This window comes from Ranitomeya imitator, chromosome 5 (assembly GCF_032444005.1).
Source record: "Ranitomeya imitator isolate aRanImi1 chromosome 5, aRanImi1.pri, whole genome shotgun sequence".
Classification (NCBI taxonomy): domain Eukaryota; kingdom Metazoa; phylum Chordata; class Amphibia; order Anura; family Dendrobatidae; genus Ranitomeya; species Ranitomeya imitator.
The window spans coordinates 363,909,514-363,917,917 of NC_091286.1; the positions used below are offsets into that span (position 1 = coordinate 363,909,514).

At 40.9% G+C, this 8,404-nt stretch overlaps 1 long non-coding RNA gene across 2 annotated transcripts in view; it reads left to right on the forward strand.

Moving 5' to 3' along the window:
* LOC138637713 (uncharacterized) overlaps positions 1–8,063 on the forward strand; it is a 52,779-nt gene extending 44,716 nt beyond the window's left edge. Inside the window, exons 2-3 of one of the 2 annotated variants that reach the window (XR_011312420.1) lie at positions 6,773–6,833; positions 7,836–8,063. This is a non-coding gene — a long non-coding RNA (uncharacterized lncRNA). Of the gene's footprint in view, positions 1–6,410 lie in introns of both variants that reach the window. The other variant, XR_011312421.1, reaches the window with a different exon arrangement.
* The last annotated feature ends 341 nt before the right edge of the window (positions 8,064–8,404 follow it).

Sequence of the window (8,404 nt, forward strand, 5' to 3'; positions counted from 1 at the left end):
CGGGAATGGTTTTCACTTCACAGGTGTGCCCTGTCAGGTTTAATAAATGGAATTTCTTGCCTTATAAATGGAGTTGGGACCATCAGTTGTGTTGTGCAGAAGTCTGGTAGATACACAGCTGATAGTCCCACTGAATAGACTGTTAGCTGCTTTTATCTTGCCTTAATACAAATTCTAAGTAAAGAAAAATGAGTGGCCATCATTACTTTAAGAAATGAAGGTCCGTCAGTCCGAAAAATTGGGAAAACTTTGAAAGTGTCCCCAAGTGCAGTGGCAAAAACCAGCAAGCGCTACAAAGAAACTGGCTCACATGAGGACCGCCCAGGAAAGGAAGACCAAGAGTCACCTCTGCTTCTGAGGATAAGTTTATCCGAGTCACCAGCCTCAGAAATCGCAGGTTAACAGCAGCTCAGATTAGAGACCAGGTCAATGCCACACAGAGTTCTAGCAGCAGACACATCTCAACAACAATGGTTAAGAGGAGACTTTGTGCAGCAGGCCTTCATGGTAAAAAAGCTGCTAGGAAACCACTGCTAAGGACAGGCAACAAGCAGAAGAGACTTGTTTGGGCTAAAGAACACAAGGAATGGACATTAGACCAGTGGAAATCTGTGCTTTGGTCTGATGAGTCCAAATTTGAGGTCTGTGGTTCTAACCAGCGTGTCTTTGTGCGACGCAGAAAAGGTGAACGGATGGACTCTGCATGCTTGGTTCCCACCGTGAAGCATTGAGGAGGAGGTGTGATGGTGTGGGGGTGCTTTGCTGGTGACACTGTTGGGGATTTATTCAAAATTGAAGGCATACTGAACCAGCATGGCTACCACAGCATCTTGCAGCGGCATGCTATTCCATCCAGTTTGCGTTTAGTTGGACCATCATTTATTTTTCAACAGGACAATGACCCCTAACACACCTCCAGGCTGTGTAAGGGCTATTTGACCAAGAAGGACAGTGATGGGGTGCTATGCCAGATGATCTGGCCTCCAGTCACCAGACCTGAACCCAATCGAGATGGTTTGGGGTGAGCTGGACCGCAGAGTGAAGGCAAAAGGGACAACAAGTGCTAAGCATCTCTGGGAACTCCTTCAAGATTGTTGGAAGACCATTCCCGGTGACTACCTCTTGAAGCTCATCAAGAGAATGTCAAGAGTGTGCAAAGCAGTCATCAAAGCAAAAGGTGGCTACTTTGAAGAAACTAGAATAATATAAGACATAATTTCAGTTGTTTCACACTTTTTTGTTAAGTATATAATTCCACATGTGTTAATTCATAATTTTGATACCTTCAGTGTGAATGTACAATTTTCATAGTCATGAAAATACAGAAAAAAATCTTTAAATGAGGTGTCCAAACTTTTGGCCTGTACTGTACATACAGTGCATTGTGAAAGTATTCAGCTCCTTGGAACTTTTCAACCTTTTCCCACATATCATGCTTAAAACCTAAAGATACCAAATGTAAATTTTTGATGGAGAAACAACAAGTGGAACACAATTGTGAACTTGAACGAAATTTATTGATTTTAAATTTTTGTGGAAATTCAAAAACTGAAAAGTGGGGCGTGCAGTATTTATTCGACCCCTTTACTTTTAGTGCAGCAAACTCACTCCAGAAGTTCATTGTGGATCTCTGAATGATCCAATGTTGTCGTAAATGCCTAATTATGATAAATATAATCCTCCTGTGTGTAATGAAGTTTCCGTATAAATGCACATGCTCTGTGATGGTCTCAGGGTTCTGTTTGAAGCACAGAGAGCATCATGATGAAGGAACACAACAGGCAGGTCCGTAATACTGTTATGGAAAAGTTTAAAGCCGGATTTGGATACAAAATGATTACCAAAACTTTAAACATCCCAAGGAGCACTGTGCAATCGATCATATTGAAATGGAAGGAGTATCATACCACTGCAAATCTACCAAGACCCGGCCGTCCCTCTACACTTTCACCTCAAACAAGGAGAAGACTGATCAGAGATGCAGCCAAGAGGCCCATGATCACTCTGGATGAACTGCAGAGATCTACAGGTGAGGTGGGACAGTCTGGCTATAGGACAACAATTAGTCGTACACTTCACAAATCTGGCCTTTATGGAAGAGTGTCAAGAAGAAAGCCAGTTTTCAAAGATCCATAAAAAGTGTTGCTTAAAGTTTGCAACAAGCCACCTGGGATACACCAATCGTGGAAGAAGGTGATCTGGTCAGATGAACCCAAACTTGAACTTTTTGGCAACAATGCCAAACGATATGTTTGGCGTAAAGGCAACACATCTCATCACCCTGAACACACCATCCCCACTGTCAAACATGGTGATGGCAGCATCATGGTTTGGGCCTGCGTTTCTTCAGCAGGGACAGGGAAGATGGTTAAAATTGATGGGAAGATGGATGGAGCCAAATACAGGACCATTCTTGAAGAAAACCTGTTGGGAGTCTGCAAAAGACCTGAGACTGGGATGGAGATTTGTCTTCCAACAAGACAATGATCCCAAACATTAAGCAAAATCTACAATGGAATGGTTAACAAATAAACATATCCAGGTGTTAGAATGGCCAAGTCAAAGTCCAGACCTCCATCCAATCGAGAATCTGTGGAAAGAGCTGAAAACTGCTGTTGATAAACGATCTATCAAACCTCACTAAGCTTGAGCTGCCAAGGAAGCATGGGGAAGAATTTCAGTCTCGATGTACAAAACTGATAGAGACATACCCCAAGCGACTTGTAGCTGTTGTGCCAACTTTTGCTACGATTACAAAGTATTAAGTTAAAGGGGCCAAATATTATATTGCACGCCCCACTTTTCAGTTTTTGAATTTCTACAAAAATTTAAAATAAGCAATAAATTTTGTTCAACTTCACAATTGTGTTCCACCTGTGTTAGGGCTAGCGGAGCGCACCAAGTAATAGGGTGATAGATACGAGGTGCGTTCACAGCCCGGGGTCCACCGTACAAAGATACCTGCTGCAATTAATGGCGGATGGACACTGAGCTCACACGTGGGTTAAACTTCACCTTGTGTGAAATGAAGGGGAGCTCTGTTGCCTCAGAGTTGCGCTGTACACAGGGACTAAAATCCTAACTAAAAGTTGTGCTTGCTCTGGAACTCTTCTGTGGTAACCGCACACATGAAGGAACCAGATGCTAAGCCAAGGCTAATTGCCCCCACTGACGCTAGCTGCCTACCTGAGTGTACAGCCCCATGGCTAAACAGACTCACACCATGTATATACAGTGTGGCAGAGTATCCTCTGGCAACTGCCAAACAGAAATGATACTAGCGCATGGTTGTGCGGCCATGCAAACCTTTTATAGCTGTAGCAGTTCAGGACCTTCCTAGTGGACCAATAGGAGCTGCTACAGGACCTGAGCTTGACCCCTGACCTCTAATGAGAGGTCTTCCCCTGGGCATGCTCGGGAGGGGAAAAGCAGGACTTAGTCCCAGGAGCGCCTGCTCGCTGCCGAGCAGCACTAGTTGTAATGGCTGAACCTGGAAAGGCAGCAGTGACCAAACATGCAGTATCTGGCCAGGCGCTGGGACCGACGTCTGCTGAGCAGGCTCCACTGCGGCTGGAGAAGAATGGGAGACTGCAGCGGACATGGCTCGAGATTCCCCCTGTGCAGCAGCAGGAACTCGACGCCTAATAACGTGTTGTTTCTTCACCAAAAATTTACACTTGGTATCTTTATGTTTTGAAGCATGATATGTTGAAAAAGATTGAAAAGTTCCAGGGAGCCGAATACTTTTGCCAGGCACTGTATGTATGTATGTATGTATGTATGTGTGTGTATATATAAAATATATATCAATTATGCAGGCTTGTTCTTTGGATCAGTGTAATTACAGTGATACCACATTATTATTATTTTTTTGTGCTTTTACACAAACTTTATAGAAAAAATAAAATAATTTTTGCATTAGTTTATTCTGGGAACTATAACACCTTTTTTTTTCCCCATTTGTCTGCTGACTGAGCTGTATGGCAGCTTGTTTTTTTTTGCGGCACAAGATGACTTTCTCAGTGATACCATTTTTATTTACATGTCTTTTTGATTACGTTTTATTCCATTTTTTGTTTGGCGGTATGATGAAAAAGCATTGTGTTTTTGTTTTTTTACTTTGACTTTCTGCACTCTCAGTAATAAAGCATAGCAATGCAGGAGCATTGCTATGCTTTCTAACTATTAATGCTGCACTGACACAAGTTAGTTCATGCACTGCGCATGAACTAACAAACTTGATAGTGCCTAGTGACCCGGTTGTCTTCATGGCAACATCAGGTCAATATGGCAATGATTGGCCCCATGACTAGATGCTATATGGGAAACAAACTTTTTAGATACAATTTTATACTTGGATGTAGACCTCAGGTTGTTGTTTCTTGTTAGTAGAAGGGATTTGAGTGGCACCTCTCGGCACTTTAATAATGTTTTTTCTTTCTGGTCGCCCGTGTTCTAGTTTGAAGTAAAGCCCTGTGGTTTCCTTGTACTACATTGCTGGTCAAATTTGTATTTTCAGTTTCGTATAACTCAGTCTACAAGGAGCGTACATTCATTTGCTACTGGTCTGTCGTACAAATAAATGATTTACCGTATATTTTGTGGGGTTAGATATTTTAATTAAGTAGAAAAATCAACAAGAAGCAGAAATCCATCCAAAAAGTAAACCTGCTGAGCAAGTCCTTAACCCCTGCCATGTGACGGAGCTTGGGTAGATTCTTGTCGAGGGCTGCATTGTTTTTCATTGATGGAGCTGATTGGAGTCTCCTCTCCCACATTACTTCTAGCTAAAGTTGCTTCTGTAAACAGATCATAGAACAATTTCTGCGATGGTTGTTCGGTCATGGAGTCATTTGGGAGACTCCCTTGTAATGAAGGAAATGGGCTAATGGCTGTAAAAGCTCTGGTTCTAGATATTTGCATTCACAAAAGCTACATCCTCTGCACAAAGCTGTTTTTGGGCCCCTTCCAATATGTGGCTATGACGTTTATCACTTGGATAACCAGTCTGTTCCTTGTTATTCTGCTTGTTTTTTGTTTTTTAAATGCACTTTAATGGGGAAGAAAACAAAAAAAACCTCCTGACAATACACAGGAGTTGTTGTGTACGTAAGGCCTTAGTCTTTAAAATCAATAAATAAATGAAAAAAAAAAAAATTAATAACCGTCAATCCATTGCTTGTGGTCTAATTTGTATGAGTTCCTTTTTATAATTTCATGTGACCTTTTTTTCTTATGCAACATTTGAAAGTGACACGGTCTGTCCCAGTGAATGTGGACATTGAGTAAAACTGTTAGCCTTATCTTGGGTTGCGTTGCACCACCGCTATGAATTGTTGTTCTGCCCCATATTGGTAACGGCACAAAAGCATTTATAACTGTGATGGAAGGATAGGTCATATGATGAGCCATTTTGACTAATATTGGCATCCATCAAATAGGGTGTCCAATATTTTAGTGAAAGAAAAAGAATGCTGGCATCTCCACGGGAACCTCCATTGCTGATGTAAATTGAGCGATAGATTTATTGCTGTATGGCTGATATGTCCAAGACGGGCGGGGAAAGCTTAAATTTTAATTGCCATAAATACAAATATTAATGTTGATATTTAGCTCAGCCTAGTGCAGGTACGAACTGTGTAATGAGCTGCATTACACCGCAACTGTCGTGTGTGTGTGTGTGTGGTATTAACTGCACACTCCGCTATAGCTTTGTTTTCGAACGCCCAAAGTGTAGTCTGCAAAGGAAATGGTTCTAATATATTTATAGGACATCTCCCTAAAGAGAGCCCCATTTGGTACTGGAAAACTACCGGTATATGTAATTGGAGCACTCTTTCACTACTGGAAAAGTATAGATCAACATGAAGTTTCCGTTCCGTATGGTTCCTTTTGTCATGTATAGTGTTACATTCCAGTCCTATGTTAAGCTGCTTCTGTATCATGTGCCATACATCAAAGATTCTTCTCATGTGAAGTAATGTATGTAATGTGTAAGCGTCTGGAGGATAATCTGGGTGCGGTAATTGTGCATGCATTGTACTCCACACTAATAAGCTGCCTGTAGAATGCTGTACACTTTTCCACTGTTGGGGAGTGTGCATCACTACGTATTTGTACATATCGGAGAAACTCATGCAGAAACGTACAAACTGATGCCAAGGTTGTATCTTTTAGGCAGATTCCACCAGAAAAAGCGCCGATCCAAAAATTAAAAAAAATAAAATCATAGCAATATTTAAAAAAAGACTCTGCTTTTGACGTGTTCGTGCTTTTGTTGCTATTTTTAACCATTTCCGGATTCGTAAACCATAAAGTAGTTAAAATTGGCGTGTTCATTCATAATGCTGAGTGAATCTGTAAATTACCCTAAAGCACCACTCCAGCTTTCTTTTTGTTTTTGGTTTCAGCACTTTAATTTCCCTGACCCTGGTAATCTACTCACTCACCCTCCGCCGTCTTCACCACTTTTCCGGCACCGCTCTAGTCCCGTGGCCCCACTCTGCTCCGTCTCCAGCAATTTGTGACTTCCACATTGCTCCAGTGTTTGCTGGGTGAGCCGGCGGTCACTTCTCAATATATCGGAGGAACGTCAGAAAGAGATGAAGATGGCGCCTGGCAAGTATAAGATTAGAGTCAGGGAACTTGCATTAGTGGCATCACTCCAACACTGAAATAATATATTAAACCTGCTGGAGTGGCGCTTTAACACCTTGGTTTATGTAAATTATACTAAGTCATATAGTAATTCTTCTTTCCTTTTTGTTTTTAGGGAGGATGTTTTTTGGTGAAAGAAGAAAAGGCAGGATGTTGTCAAGATGTGCTCCTGAAATGTACGGGAGTGTCTGCTGTGGATAGCAAATCCATTCAGGCATTTGTGGGAAAGACGAGGCAAATCCACCCTAATCAAGTGGATATTGCTGCTTAATGCCAAAAACATTTTGGTTATTCAAGTGTGTTTTCGCAGTAACCTCACTGATAGAATGTTCCTATGGCAATGTTTCACAGAATTGAAAACTTGAGTTAAGTTTTTTTTTTTTCCTTGACAGTTTAGAAAAAAAATAAATAAATTTTTATGGTCACATTGAAAAACCATGTCATTAGGGTGCTACATGTCTGCAGCCCATAACTCTTTATATGAAGACATCAGCTGCCTTCACTGTAAAATGCTGATAATAGGTTTCTTCAGTTTGAAAAATATCAGAGGCCTTAAATATTTTACAGCCAGGGCATAGAAGTTCTCTATTTTTACGAACGGTCCTGGAATTTCTGGACACTTGGCAACCCTGCTCAGTTGGTTCCTGTTCTTCTGGCTCCAGTGACCTCTCAATGCGTTACTGCTGCTTTGGTCACGTGTCCATTAACCTTGGGCTCTGCAGAGTACAGTTCTCAGAATTGTTGTAGGTCACGGCAGTCAGATATGCAGCTAACAGCAGTCAACCAGAATTTTTATGTAGAAAGTTGATCTGTGTTGGCTTTTTATTTCTTTCTGTTCACCGTTTTGTTAGACTACCTTTTGAAACTAAAACTTCCAGTTTTAAGGGTGTGTTGGATGTTCCATAGCAAACTTGCAAAAGAAGCCATTTTGTATATTGGCATCTCCCACCAAACTGTGGCTCTCCAGCTGCTGCACAACTGAATTTTCCATTGAGCTCAGACAGCTGAAGACTGTCAGAACATGATGAGAGTTGTAGTTTTTCAACAGCTGGAGAGCCATAGATTTGGGGTACACTTGCGTAAACACATTTGGCCCTTCATTTAATTGTTGTGATGTTAAATTCTGTTATTTTATAGCTTATCTTTATTTGCTTATGTTGTCATTTTACATTCTGCAGGCAAATGTCGCATCCAGCAGCCGATGTGCTTCCTTCTGAGTGACCGATAATGTAAACATCCTACACTCTCAGCTGTGGAGTACAGAGAGCTGGGAGAAGGCTGTTTACGCTGTCTGCCTTGGATATCAACCGCGTAGAATCCAGAGACCTCTCCACATGTTCTGCAGTCATAAATTGTAGAGTGGATTTTTTTTTCAGTCCTGTTAATAAAGCGTTTTTCTAATGGCACCTATGTTGTTGTGTAGTTTTTTTTTTTTTTTTTTGTTTTTTTTTTTTCATATATACAGTTATATGAAAAAGTTTGTGCACCCCTATTAATCTTAAGCTTAATATTTTATAAAAATTGTTTTTTTTGCAACAGCTATTTCAGTTTCATATATCTAATAACTGTTGGACACAGTAATGTTTCTGCCTTGAAATGAGGTTTATTGTACTAACAGAAAATGTGCAATCTGCATTCAAACAAAATTTGACAGGTGCATAAGTATGGGCACCCTTATCATTTTCTTGTTTTAAATACTCCTACCTACTTTTGACTGACTTACTAAAGCACTTTTTTTTGGTTTTCT